At 44.9% G+C, this 12,811-nt stretch overlaps 2 long non-coding RNA genes across 2 annotated transcripts; both read left to right on the top strand.

Moving 5' to 3' along the window:
• Positions 1–38: 38 nt before the first annotated feature.
• Positions 39–2,961, top strand: LOC140582866 (uncharacterized). Its single transcript, XR_011985659.1, has 3 exons — positions 39–1,471; positions 2,053–2,205; positions 2,308–2,961. It is a non-coding gene; the product is annotated as an uncharacterized lncRNA (long non-coding RNA).
• An 8,857-nt stretch (positions 2,962–11,818) lies between these two features.
• Positions 11,819–12,513, top strand: LOC140582817 (uncharacterized). Its single transcript, XR_011985595.1, has 3 exons — positions 11,819–11,868; positions 12,188–12,308; positions 12,433–12,513. It is a non-coding gene; the product is annotated as an uncharacterized lncRNA (long non-coding RNA).
• The last annotated feature ends 298 nt before the right edge of the window (positions 12,514–12,811 follow it).

Here is a 12,811-nt window from a genome sequence, read left to right as displayed (position 1 = left end):
GACTCAGGCATACCCTCAAAAATCAGGTCTAGAGGAAAAAAAAATCACACTTCTTTAGTCTATCTTAAAGGGACTCTAGTTCTAGCTCTAGCTAATGGCTCACTCCCAGTTAGACCTACAGTGTGAGGTGTAGAGCTGGTTGGGGATCGGTGCCATTGGCTTTGGATGAACTGAACTGTCAGTGCTGTCACTCTAGCTTCACTCCCCCTTGAGAAATTGGAATGCTGACATTTCATGCCTGCATTCCCACCTGCCTCTCCCTCCTACTTGTGCTTACATATTGCACTCACCTAACTGTTTGCACTTCCTCTAGTCTCTCATACTTTGGCCAATGCATTTTTTTTTTATTTCTCCCACACCTCTACTGGGATGTGCTCTGGGCCACCATCAGAAATTTCTTCCCCCCCCCCAATTTCGCCAAAAGATTTGTAAGCCTGCCACCACATCAAGGTAGACTCTTTCGGCAGGGCCCTAACTAACCTGATCTAACCTAACTTAACCTAATGTAAACAAATCTATCTTAAACTAACCTAACCAAAGGAAATTCCATGTAGCAACATTCTCCACCACTTGTTTACTAAAGAAAAATATGATGCACCAACATCTGCAGCATAACAGGAATACACATTTAACCATGTAACCAGTGATGTGTGCCTGGTCGCCGATGAGAGTCGCAGCAGGTCCTTTTTTTACTTTGCAACTCTTGTATTACACAATCTGAGTGTCTTTATTCTATCCTGTGGATATAGAACTGGTATTGCAACACTCTGGCAGCAGGAAACTTGTTTATACAAGGAATCAGCTGGTCGCACTACGAAGGAATGCTGGTGACGTTCACTTTAAAATCCGCAAGGAATTGTGGTGCTTTCGGGACTGCCGAGCCAGAGTTAAGGTGAGGGCGAGGCGACGGGAGAGGAAGTGGAGATACAAGCACTCAATTCCATCAATAGTCATGGGGAACGTGAACTCACTTGCTAATAAGACTGACGAACTGGCTGTCTTGGTAAGGAACCAGAAGTTGTTCGGAGAATGTAGTCTGATATGCCTGACGGAGACGTGGCTAACTAGCTGCATCCCCACTGCTAACATGGAGCTACCCGGATTCAGCGTAGTTCGCTTGGACAGAGATAACAAGCTTTTGGGCAAGAAGAAGGGAGATGGACTGGCGCTGTACATAAATAACAGATGGTGCAATCCTGGTCATGTTACAGTTAAAGAGACTGTATGTAGTAAGGATGTGGAGTTACTAGCGGTTAGTCTCCGGCCGTACTACATGCCGAGGGAGTTCTTGCACTCCATTGTTGTCTGTGTTTATTGCTGCATTCCATTTACCCTCGGAACTCGGATTCCGAGTTTTGCAACCGGAAGTCACGACATGCGCGCTCCTGTTTCTCGGAGATCCGAGAAATATCTCGGATAACGCAGAGGATCCCGAGTTCAGAATTCAAGATGGCTGCTCAGTGCAAAGACTGTAAGTAGTGCTGTGATATTTTACATTTTTTATGCACTTTAGTGCTGCTTGAGTCAACTTTGTGAGCTGTGTACACCATACAGTGTTATTGTAGTCGATAGATGTGTCGCTACGGTCATGTTATATTTCAAATACCGCATTGTATATCTCCTGGCGATGCCAAGAAATTGTTTGGGGACATTCTAAAACGCTTAATGTGAATAATGAGCGTCAATGGAGGGGGGGAAAGCATAATGTAGTATAAAGTCCATATTCCTAATGTTTTTCACACGTTAAGCTTATACTACGTTAAGCGTTTCCCCTCCATTGACGCCCATTATAAGGAAAACGCTTTTTGTCAGGTGAAAGTCTTTATGACCAAAATATGTGCCTGAGAAATTTGGTGATTATTTGTCGCTATTTTGGTACATTAAACCACATTAAGCGTTTTAGAATGTCCCATTGTTGGGTCCGTGTTGCAAACAAATGACCAGTCGAATCACGGGATCTGCGACTCGAGCCAAAAAATTCCGATAAAAAGTGTAGATGCGTTAGGGTATGTCTGGCTTTAACCTTTTATCCTTTACTTGTGTGTTTAACAGTGTTTCTAGATGGAAACATGGATCTTTTTGAGGATCCTCAGAGGACCATACGCTTCTGTGGTGCTTTGTACCAAAATGCATCTAACAAGTCCACGTATTATTTGGACGAGGACCTCACAGTGGTTGTAAGGCTACTGAAAGCGGGAAACAAAGGTTAGATAATTATCAACATTACACCTAAAACATCAAAAAAGTACATTTCAATAATGATATTCCTGTAATCATGCTGACATGTTGTTTTTTTATGTGCTTTAGGCAGAAATGATGAGGGAACATGTTACGGGTGTAGGTGATGGTCCACCAAAGTCCCTGAAGGACCTCCGTACCCACTTAAATATGGGCAAAAAGAATGAGACAGCTGTGGCTAGACATGGCTGCAAAGCTGGCCTGCCACTTTGAACAGACCTTCTGCCCCGACAAGGTGTGCAGAAAATGGAACACTTTAGTGGAGGCATATAAAAAGGCCAAGGATAATAACTCCACCGGGAGAGGACCCACTCGGTTCATGTTTTACAGAGAAATGGACAAACTCCTTGGAGGCCATCATGCTTGGCCAGTGCAGTGGATTGCTGGAGGAAACGCCATCCTGCATCCCCTCCTGTCCAGCAGGCAATGACGCCTCCAGCCCACAACACTTTCAGCTGAAACTCCAGAATCACCATCACCAACCTCAGCTACCTCAAGGACACGCAAGAGAAGCAGGGACATTGATGCATTAGCATACTTGCGTGATGCAGACACAGCTCATCATCAGCGTCATCAAGACACTATTGCCCTGCTGAGAGCTGCCCAGCGGAGCCATGAGAATTTAATGGCTCGCCTGCTACAGAAGTTGTAGTATTATTGATAGTGTATACCTTTTAAAAAGGTCTCAGTACTTTACAGTTTATATAAACTTTTTTAAATAAATGTCTTGAGATTTTTATTTAGTCATCTTTTAAAGTAATGTCCTAAACCTCTATGGATCATACAATGGTAATTGTACACTCACCTAAAGGATTATTAGGAACACCCTGAGCAAGGTACCGTCCCCAAGCACTGCTCCCCGGGCGCTGAATTAGCTGCCCCCTGCTATGTCACGAAAGTCACATATGGGTCAAATGCAGAGGACACATTTCGTTGTTGCGCACTGTGTGCTGTGGTGTGTTGACAATGACCACTGAACACTAAATTCTAATTCTAATACTAATACGGTGTTTGACCCCCTTTCGCCTTCAGAACTGCCTTAATTCTACGTGGCATTGATTCAACAAGGTGCTGAAAGCATTCTTTAGAAATGTTAGCCCATATTGATAGGATAGCATCTTGCAGTTGATGGAGATTTGTGGGATGCACATCCGGGGCACGAAGCTCCTGTTCCACCACATCCCAAAGATGCTCTATTGGGTTGAGATCTGGTGACTGTGGGGGCCATTGTAGTACAGTGAACTCATTGTCATGTTCAAGAAACCAATTTGAAATGATTCGAGCTTTGTGACATGGTGCATTATCCTGCTGGAAGTAGCCATCAGAGGATGGGTACATGGTGGTCATAAAGGGATGGACATGGTCAGAAACAATGCTCAGGTAGGCCGTGGCATTTAAACGATGCCCAATTGGCACTAAGGGGCCTAAAGTGTGCCAAGAAAACATCCCCCACACCATTACACCACCACCAACAGCCTGCACAGTGGTAACAAGGCATGATGGATCCATGTTCTCATTCTGTTTGTGCCAAATTCTGACTCTACCATTTGAATGTCTCAACATAAATCGAGACTCATCAGACCAGGCAACATTTTTCCAGTCTTCAACTGTCCAATTTTGGTGAGCTCGTGCAAATTGTAGCCTCTTTTTCCTATTTGTAGTGGAGATGAGTGGTACCCGGTGGGGTCTTCTGCTGTTGTAGCCCATCCGCCTCAAGGTTGTGCGTGTTGTGGCTTCACAAATGCTTTGCTGCATACCTTGGTTGTAACGAGTGGTTATTTCAGTCAAAGTTGCTCTTCTATCAGCTTGAATCAGTCGGCCCATTCTCCTCTGACCTCTAGCATCAACAAGGCATTTTCGCCCACAGGACTGCCGCATACTGGATGTTTTTCCCTTTGTACACCATTCTTTGTAAATCCTAGAAATGGTTGTGCGTGAAAATCCCAGTAACTGAGCAGATTGTGAAATACTCAAACTGGCCCGTCTGGCACCAACAACCATGCCACACTCAAAATTGCTTAAATCACCTTTCTTTCCCATTCTGACATTCAGTTTGGAGTTCAGGAGATTGTCTTGACCAGGACCACACCCCTAAATGCATTGAAGCAACTGCTATGTGATTGGTTGATTAGATAATTGCATTAATGAGAAATTCAACAGGTGTTCCTAATAATCCTTTAGGTGAGTGTATATAGTTGTTTTCATGGTTTGGCTTTGCACTTTTATAGTTTTCTTTGCACCTGAAGTACTTACTTATTTAAATAAATTGTTTTTGTTAAAAGCACTGTGTTGATTATTGTGAACACAGCACAGCGAAATGTGACCCCTGCATTTAAACCATCCAATGAAACAAAGGCTATGAAGTTGTTCTATATTTTATGTGTAAATTCTGTGTCTACCAAATGTTCTTTTACCCATGAAGGTCTAGCACTGTCCATGACACCAATGTCACCATTTTTTATTGCTGATCAATATCCATTGCTCCATCACTCTCATCCTCTCACACACATACAGTATGTAGGCAATACACACAATATATAAAAAAACAAACCATTGACTATAAAATAAGCTCAAAGGCTCATAAGCTGCAATAAAACACAGAACAAGAATCACTCAAAAATTAATCACATCATCATCATCCTCCCTTGGGCACCCTTGTGGATGTTCTGGGCATATGTCTGAATGGTCAATGCACATGTTGTGCAAGAAACAAGCTGCCATGATCACCATGACCACAATGTCAATTCGAGTGTTCTGCAAGTCACGTAGACGCCTCCACTTGCACTTTAAGTATCCGAACGCCTGCTCAACTATGAACCTCCCCCGGTTGATCCTTGCATTCAGTTGATGTTCAGCCTCAGTGAGTCTCCCATTATCACGTTTAGGTGCACAGATGAATGGGAAGGCCTGGCTAATGTAGGCGCTGTCCCCCAACAGAAAGTAATCCCCCATCTTTTGATGCCATTCGAGGAAGAAGTCTGAGGCCCTCAACATCCTTGCATCATGGACTCTCCCAGGTGGTCCAGCGAAGATGTCAATGAATCGTCCCCTCTCGTCGACAATCCCCTGAAGGAGGACAGAGCAGAAACCATTCCTGTTCATGTAGTCCACCCCTCTAATGGTTTGCTTCTGAATTCGGATGTGGCAACTAGGGCTGAAGGATTTGGGGAAAATATCGAATCGCGATTTTTCGGACAGACATTGCGATTACGATTTGATTTGCGATATAATTTTTTATGTCAAGCTTCAGTTGAATATTCAGTGTGTAGTAAATTTAAAACATATGGTGCAGCATTACCACATTAGATACCATGAAAAATATTAACTGGTCAATATTCTAATGCAAGGATGAGAATTTAAAGATGTGGTGTGTTGAGTTAAATAATGTAATTATAAACAAATGCAGCAAAAAGAAAAACAATAGCGATCTTGCAGGTAATGCTGATTACCCCCTTAATAACACTAGAAACGCCTTTCCCACGCCAGTGAACAAGCAAGAACTACTTCGGTGTATGCAGCCGTTTTGTTTGCGCTAATGTGTTGTTAGTGTTAATAACAGCAGCGAATCTAACACTTAAAAAGCTGCAATGTTCATAACAGAGTGGCTGTTCTGTCCTGAAACTGTAAAGCTGGAAAATTTTCAAATGTAGTATGCATTTTATAAAATGTCAAATAAATAGACGTAGTTTATTGGTGGTCATGTTGGTCTACGTTTCAGCTTTTTAACAACTGTATAAGGTTATTTTTTATACATATCAATTGAGGGGAAACAAAAAATGTATGTGTTCAGGGTTCCAAACTTTCACGGGTTTGGGTAACACGCTTTCAGACTCTCACGCAAGAAATCTTATGGCAAATCTAAATTATTCCATTATGAACTTAGACTTAGCTGCATCAAAAATGTTTGGGCAGTTTGCAAACCCTACAGACTATTTACATGGCAATAAAACTCTTACATACACGTAAATGTATGTGCAGACTCGTCTCAAACAGAAAGCCTCACTCCAGGCAGCTGACCAAAGATTCGACTGAAGCGGCTTATCATTCCTTTGCCTTGTTGCTCTGACAAATATAAAACGGAGAAAACATTATATGCGTCACTTTTTTTTAATATCTTTTTTAAATAATAAGACCATGCCCATACCCAACTGTAATAACAATGAAAGCGATCTGTTCTTTTAGTCTTTGTGTTAAAGCGAGGCTTTCATTTTATTACTGTTGTGGTATTAAGATTAATTTTGCAAGATTAATCTATGGAAAATCAATGAGCACAAAAACATATGACATAAACACGACTGTATTATGGATTTTACGGCATTTCTGGGGGTCACAGACTCTGCTGCTGTGAGGATTACTGACGTCTCATTGTTGTTTTGATGGGTTATATGCTAATGTGATTGTCCCATTAACAAAAACAAAAGGTGTGATACGCTGAAGTATATCGCAGCTGGTGTTTAAAAGGAGGTCGCCGGTTCTATTGATGATAGGACCTTTCTGAAACAATCTCGGACCATGAAATAGGAAGGCAATTCACTTATAGCTCAGTAGCGGAATCAGTATTTTTTCTGCACCGCGAATGCAACATTTTCTTCATGTTTTTGCTGTTTGTGGGCATGTATGCCGTTGCCTCCAGCCACTTCTGATTGGTGAGCATAACTGTCACATAAGGAGCACGGCGCTTGTGATTGGTGAAAACGACTGTCACATAGGAGGCACGGTATGAGTTCGGAAAACTATTCTTACAACAGTCTTAAACCCTGGGTCCGACGTGCTGTATAATGTATGTCCTAAATCGCAGCCTTTGTGATTTGCTAATCACGTTGTTTCAAATCGCGATTTCGATTTGAAATCGATAAATCGTTCAGCCCTAGTGGCAACCATCAATTGCCCCTATGACCCCAGCAAGGCCACAGGTGCACTGGAAGGCAGCGGCAGATGCTCCTTTTTCACATCCATTAGGCCACAAAATGAAGGTTGGCCCAATTCGCGACAAAATGGTCAGCACCTGAAGAACTGTCTGATGTGCTGATGACACTGACAAGTTGAACTTCTCGGACAGCTCTCTAAAGCTGTTCTGATTGGCTATGTACCACAGGAACAGCAACAGCTTATTGGTGGCAGGCACTTGTGTTTTTCCATGGCTGTGGTCTCTGCTTAGGCCGTTCTCCTTCAGCTTTGTGAGTAAATACTCAAACTGGGTCCTGTCCATCCTGAAGTGTCGGGAAAAGGTCTGGTCACCCATGTCTAACAGGACCCCCCTATGTGTACCCGTCTTCAGTATCACTTGCTGCCTGTAGTTCAACAGAAGTAAGGCCAGCTCCCTGGAGAAAGGGAGAAATATGGGAGAAATATACCATCAACACATAATGCCAAAACCACTAAAAATGTTTGATGCGAAAATAGAGCACAGTATTGTGAATTCGCGAATGATAAAGCGCAAATGCCTGAGGGTTGACTGTATAATGCAGTTTGTTTATTGACAGAACGACTCATAAATACACTAAAACGTACCTTCTTCGCTTCATGTAATCCTCCTCGACGTTAATCAGGTGAACGACTTGCGTTTGGAGCCGTTCGTATGCCGGAAGAGCTAGCGCAAGAGCTGCTTTCTTCTGAGCTTCCATCTTGAATCTGATTTCCAAACTTCTGTGGCACATGGAACGCATCCGATTCGGTTTTCCCGAGTTTTTACCGGATGTGACGTAATCTCGGATTACGAAAATCAGATCCCGAGGCAAATGGAATGCAGCATGCATATGTTCCGCCACAAGCCCTTCTGGACACAGCGTGTGACGTCATTCACTCTACAATTGCAAGGCTCCAAGATCAACACACAGATGCCTTTTTTGTGATCTCTAGGGACTTCAATCATGTAACACTGGATTCCACCCTCACTAGTTTTTACCAGTTTGTTGAATGCTTGACTCAACGACCAGTTGCTACACGCACCTTCAGGAAGTGGACACCAGAAGCAGAAGAGGCCTTGAGAGACTGTTTTGAATCCACTGACTGGAGTGTGCTACAGAATGGAGAGGATCTAGAGAAGGTCACACATTGCACAACGGACTACCTGAACTTCTGCATGGACGTTGTAGTTCCCACAAAGACTGTGCGCTGCTTCCCTAATAATAAACCTTGGGTAACCAGTGATGTCAAAAATCTCCTTAAGAAGAAGGAAAGGGTATTTAAGGATGGTAACTTAACTGAACTAAGGCATGTGCAGAAGGAGCTCAAATAGCGTCTGAAAGAGGCAAAGGAGTCTTACAGGAGGAAGGTTGAAAGGAAATTGGAAGAAAACAACATGAAAGAGGTATGGAAGGGGATGAAACAGATTACAGGATGCGGGAAAAACAGCACCAGGGCAGAGTATGATGTGGCTAGAGCAAATCAGCTAAATTACTTCTATAATTGTTTTGATGACTCTGCCACTACTGCGAATGGCCTTGCCATTGTAACTGCTGCAGCGACCACCCCAACACATCCCCCACTATTGTCTGCTGGGTGTACAGCAAGCAACCCAACCATCAACAACCTGGGACATTCCACTGGTCACTGATTGCTGGGCATTGTCTGCTGACATCTCAGCCATCAAACTCACACCTCCGTTGCCAACCTGTGACATTCTTGTGAACTGCTGGGCAGTATCTGCTGATGGGTCTGCTGATGGAACAGCCATCAAACCCACACCTCCATTGCCAACCAGTGACATTCCACTGCAAACTCCCCCCCCCCCACCACTGCTACCAGGCTCTGCAAGTGTCCCCTCACCCCCCACTATTACCGTAGACCAGGTAAGGAGAGAGTTGAAGAGGCTGAAACTGCTGGGCCAGGTGGCATCTGTGCAAGGCTGCTGAAGGCCTGTGCTGTGGAACTGGGGGAGCCACTCCAATATGTCTTCAACTTGAGTCTGCATCTAGGGAGGATACCTACACTATGGAAAACATCATGCCTGGTACCGGTTCCCAAGAAGCAACACCCCAAAGAACTCAACGACTTTAGGCCCGTTGCCCTCACCTCACACATAATGAAGACCCTTGAGCGGCTGCTGCTCCACCTCCTCCTAAGACCCCAGGTTCGCCATGCGCTTGACCCCTTACAGTTTGCTTACCAGGGGAATGTGCAAGTGGATGATGCCATCCTCTCGACAATTTGCCAGCTGTCGAATGAGCAGTGGAAGTCTGGCCCTCAATTGTGAAATATGTGGACCTGGTGAAGTCAAAAAGGTGAAAAACACAGGGACATCTTCTTTTGACTGCATTTGTGAAGCATCCCCTTCTTCTGGCCAAACTACATTTTTTCATGGTCCTATCTCAAGCATTTCAACCATTTCTGGCTAAATACCAGACAGGTGTTCCCATGATGACCTTCCTTTGGAAGGACCTGGCAGATTTGATCTGGGTAAATATTCACCACCACAGTAACAACAGCAATAAATGAACATGCAAACACGCACATGTGAACTTAACTCTAATTTTATTTCTGGACTCTTCTTCAACGCTTCATCATTCATTTCATTACCTAAGACACTGTTAAAGAGTCAAAAGACAGACAAAAGCTATTGCATTTGTTATCACACACAAGTCGCATTGGAGGAATGCATTATTTTCATGGATGTCCATTACCTCAAAAACTAGAGCCAATTCAGCAAAAGTAATGTGATTCTTGAATTCAGCACCCTCAAAATACCCTAAATCCATTCAAAAAACCTTGGCACCTGAATTTTGTATTTTTTTTTGTAGACCTGTGTTATTAATGAATATTTAGATCGATAGTGGTATGTTTTCTTAACCGGTATGTTCAAATGAATGATTGAATGAAAGTCAGACGTCTTTTAGCGAGTCATGAAAGGCACGTAGTAGGCACGGTACTGGGAGTAGTACCTTCCAATGACCATAATTCAGATCAGACACACAAAATGAAATTATGTAGTTGACAAAATGCATTTGCTCCCCAAAATGACTTTCTTTCATTCACGAAATGCCTTTTGTTGACATAATTAGTTGATAAAATGCATTTTGTGAACGAAATGACTTATTACTGAAAACAGATAAATTCACCCTTAGTTCGCGAAATGCAAGGTGCAGATATCAATTCTGTACACAAAATAAAACATTCCTTTTGACTTCTGTGCATGAAAGAAAGTGAAGTCTTTATGCTTTTGTGTACAAAATGTGTGAAAAGTGGAGCTTTTCTTTTTGTGGACAAAATGCAGCAAGGCGTTCCTTGATTTTGTCAATAAATAATGCTTTTGTGACACAAAAATACAATCATTCCTGACATTCTCATCACCAAACTAGTCATTCTTGGCCTCCCCCCTCTCACATGTGTCTGGATAAAGGACTTTCTTACCAACTGGCTCCAGACTGTGAGACTCGGCCCCCACCACCCCACTCGCACACTGAACACCGGATCCCCACAAGGCTGTGTGCTGAGCCCCCTCCTGTACTGTCTCTACACCCACGACTGTAGTTCGGCCCACAGCAACAATTTCATAGTCAAGTTTGCTGACGACACCACAGTGGTCAGACTCATCTCAAAGGGAGACGAGGCAGCTTACAGAGAGGAGGTCCTGAAGTTAGCAGCCTGGTGTTCAAAGAAAACCAAGGTGTCATAGTCGACTTCAGGAGGCACAGCCCCCCTCTACATCAACTGAGAGTGTGTGGAGAGGGTCCATACCTTCCAGTTTCTCGGCATCCTTATCTCTGCTGACATCTCCTGGACAGAAAACATCACAGCAGTTACCAAGAAGGCACAGCAGCGGTTACACTTCCTGAGGGTCCTTGGAATGCTATATTTTCATATAGCATTCCAGTCTCTTCATCTAATGGTACATGGTATATAATCAATTCAATTGTTTATTTAGCATACATCTACTGGGAGAAAAGAAACCTCTACTATTGAAACAAGCAAATTGAAAAGGCAGTTTAACAAATTAAAACAAATACTAAGTATCACGGAAGGAGGAGACCGGGGATCCAGACGTGCAGGGATTAGGAAGGTTTATTGCGAACAAAGACCTTCCTTTCCAAAAGACCGGGAACCGTATATACGGTTCGAGCTGGAAGTCCCGCTCTGGAAAGCGGGGCAGAGGAGAGGTGGAGGCGTGCTGTAATTGTCGTCGAGGTGCGTAGTCCGGGTTCGTAACCAAGGGGATCTGTCCGACAGCGAGAGATAGGAACAGGGCACACGAGGCAGGAGAGGACGGGCTTGATGGGGCAGGTAAGTCACGGACGGGGACGGGTCTGGAAAGGGAAGGCACGGAGGCAAGGACAACACACCGGGATGACAGGTAAGGCAGGGAGAACAGGGCAGACGAGAGACAGGTAATTCGCACAGTAAGGCTCATTAACATTGGTTCAATACTTCGCACCGAGGGATGATGTCGGTTCTGCTTTTAATTTAATCCCCTATTGGTGCAATGCACCTGTCCGCCTCCGTGGGCGTGACAGGACCCCCCTCCTGACGGCCGCCACCCGGAGGCCGACGACGCTTGTGAGGGCAACCCCGCGGATGGGGGGCCGGCTTCCCAGGATGCGCCATGTGGAAAGCGTCCCACAGAGCCGTCTCAGACATGGAGGAAGCAGGGACCCAACAGCGGTCAGCCGGGTCAGACCCCGACCAGTCCACCAGGTATTGGAGCGTGCCGCGACGTCTGCGGGAGTCCAGGATGGAGTGGACCTGGGAGGGGGAACCCACCTCCTCGATGGGAGGAAGCGGCGTGTCGGGGGTCTCCGTGTCTGGGCGCAGATGACTGTGTTTGACAGGTTTTAAAAGAGAGACGTGAAAGGTCGGACAGATCCGATAAACACGGGGAAGCTGGAGTCTCACCGTTACAGGTCCCAGCCTTCGCAGGATCTTGAAAGGTCCGATGTATCGTTCCGTGAATTTGCGACATCCCGGGATACGTAGGTTCTTGGTGGACAACCAAACCCTCTGTCCTGTGCGATAGGGGAACCCCGGCTGACAATGTTTATCAGCCTGAACCTTGTTGCGAGCGGCTTGAGTGTGCAACGCAGTTTGGATGCTCCTCCAAGCCTGTTTGCATTCCTGGTACCAAGCGTCCACGTGAGGTACGAGTCCCGCAGGGGCATCCCAGGGGAACAGAGGAGGCTGAAATCCTAGCACACACTGGAAGGGAGTGAGTTTAGTGGTTGGACTCACCCGAGAATTCATAGTGTATTCTACCCACATTAGATGCGACGACCAGCTGTCAGGATCGGTGCGACACAGAAGTCGAAGAGCCTTGGAGACCTCTTGATTCGTCCGTTCTGCAAGACCATTGGACTGGGGACGATACGCTGAGGTAAGACTTAGTGAGATACGTAACTTGGTACAAAATTCCTTGAACACCCGTCACGCGGAAAAGCTCATGTAACAGGACATCAGCGAGTTCCACTGCTGTGGGCAGCTTCGGCAGTGCGACCAGCCGACACATTTTAGAGAAGCGATCAACAATAGTGAGGATCACAGTCTTACCAGAGGAGCGAGGGAGGTCCGTGATGGAGTCCATCACCACGTGCGACCAGGGTCTGGAAGGAACGGGTAAAGATTGGAGGAGTCCAGAAGGACAAGA

Source organism: Paramormyrops kingsleyae, chromosome 25 (genome assembly GCF_048594095.1).
Source record: "Paramormyrops kingsleyae isolate MSU_618 chromosome 25, PKINGS_0.4, whole genome shotgun sequence".
Classification (NCBI taxonomy): Eukaryota; Metazoa; Chordata; class Actinopteri; order Osteoglossiformes; family Mormyridae; genus Paramormyrops; species Paramormyrops kingsleyae.
Note: the sequence above shows the minus strand (reverse complement) of the source record. Positions and strands in the feature narration are given on the sequence as shown.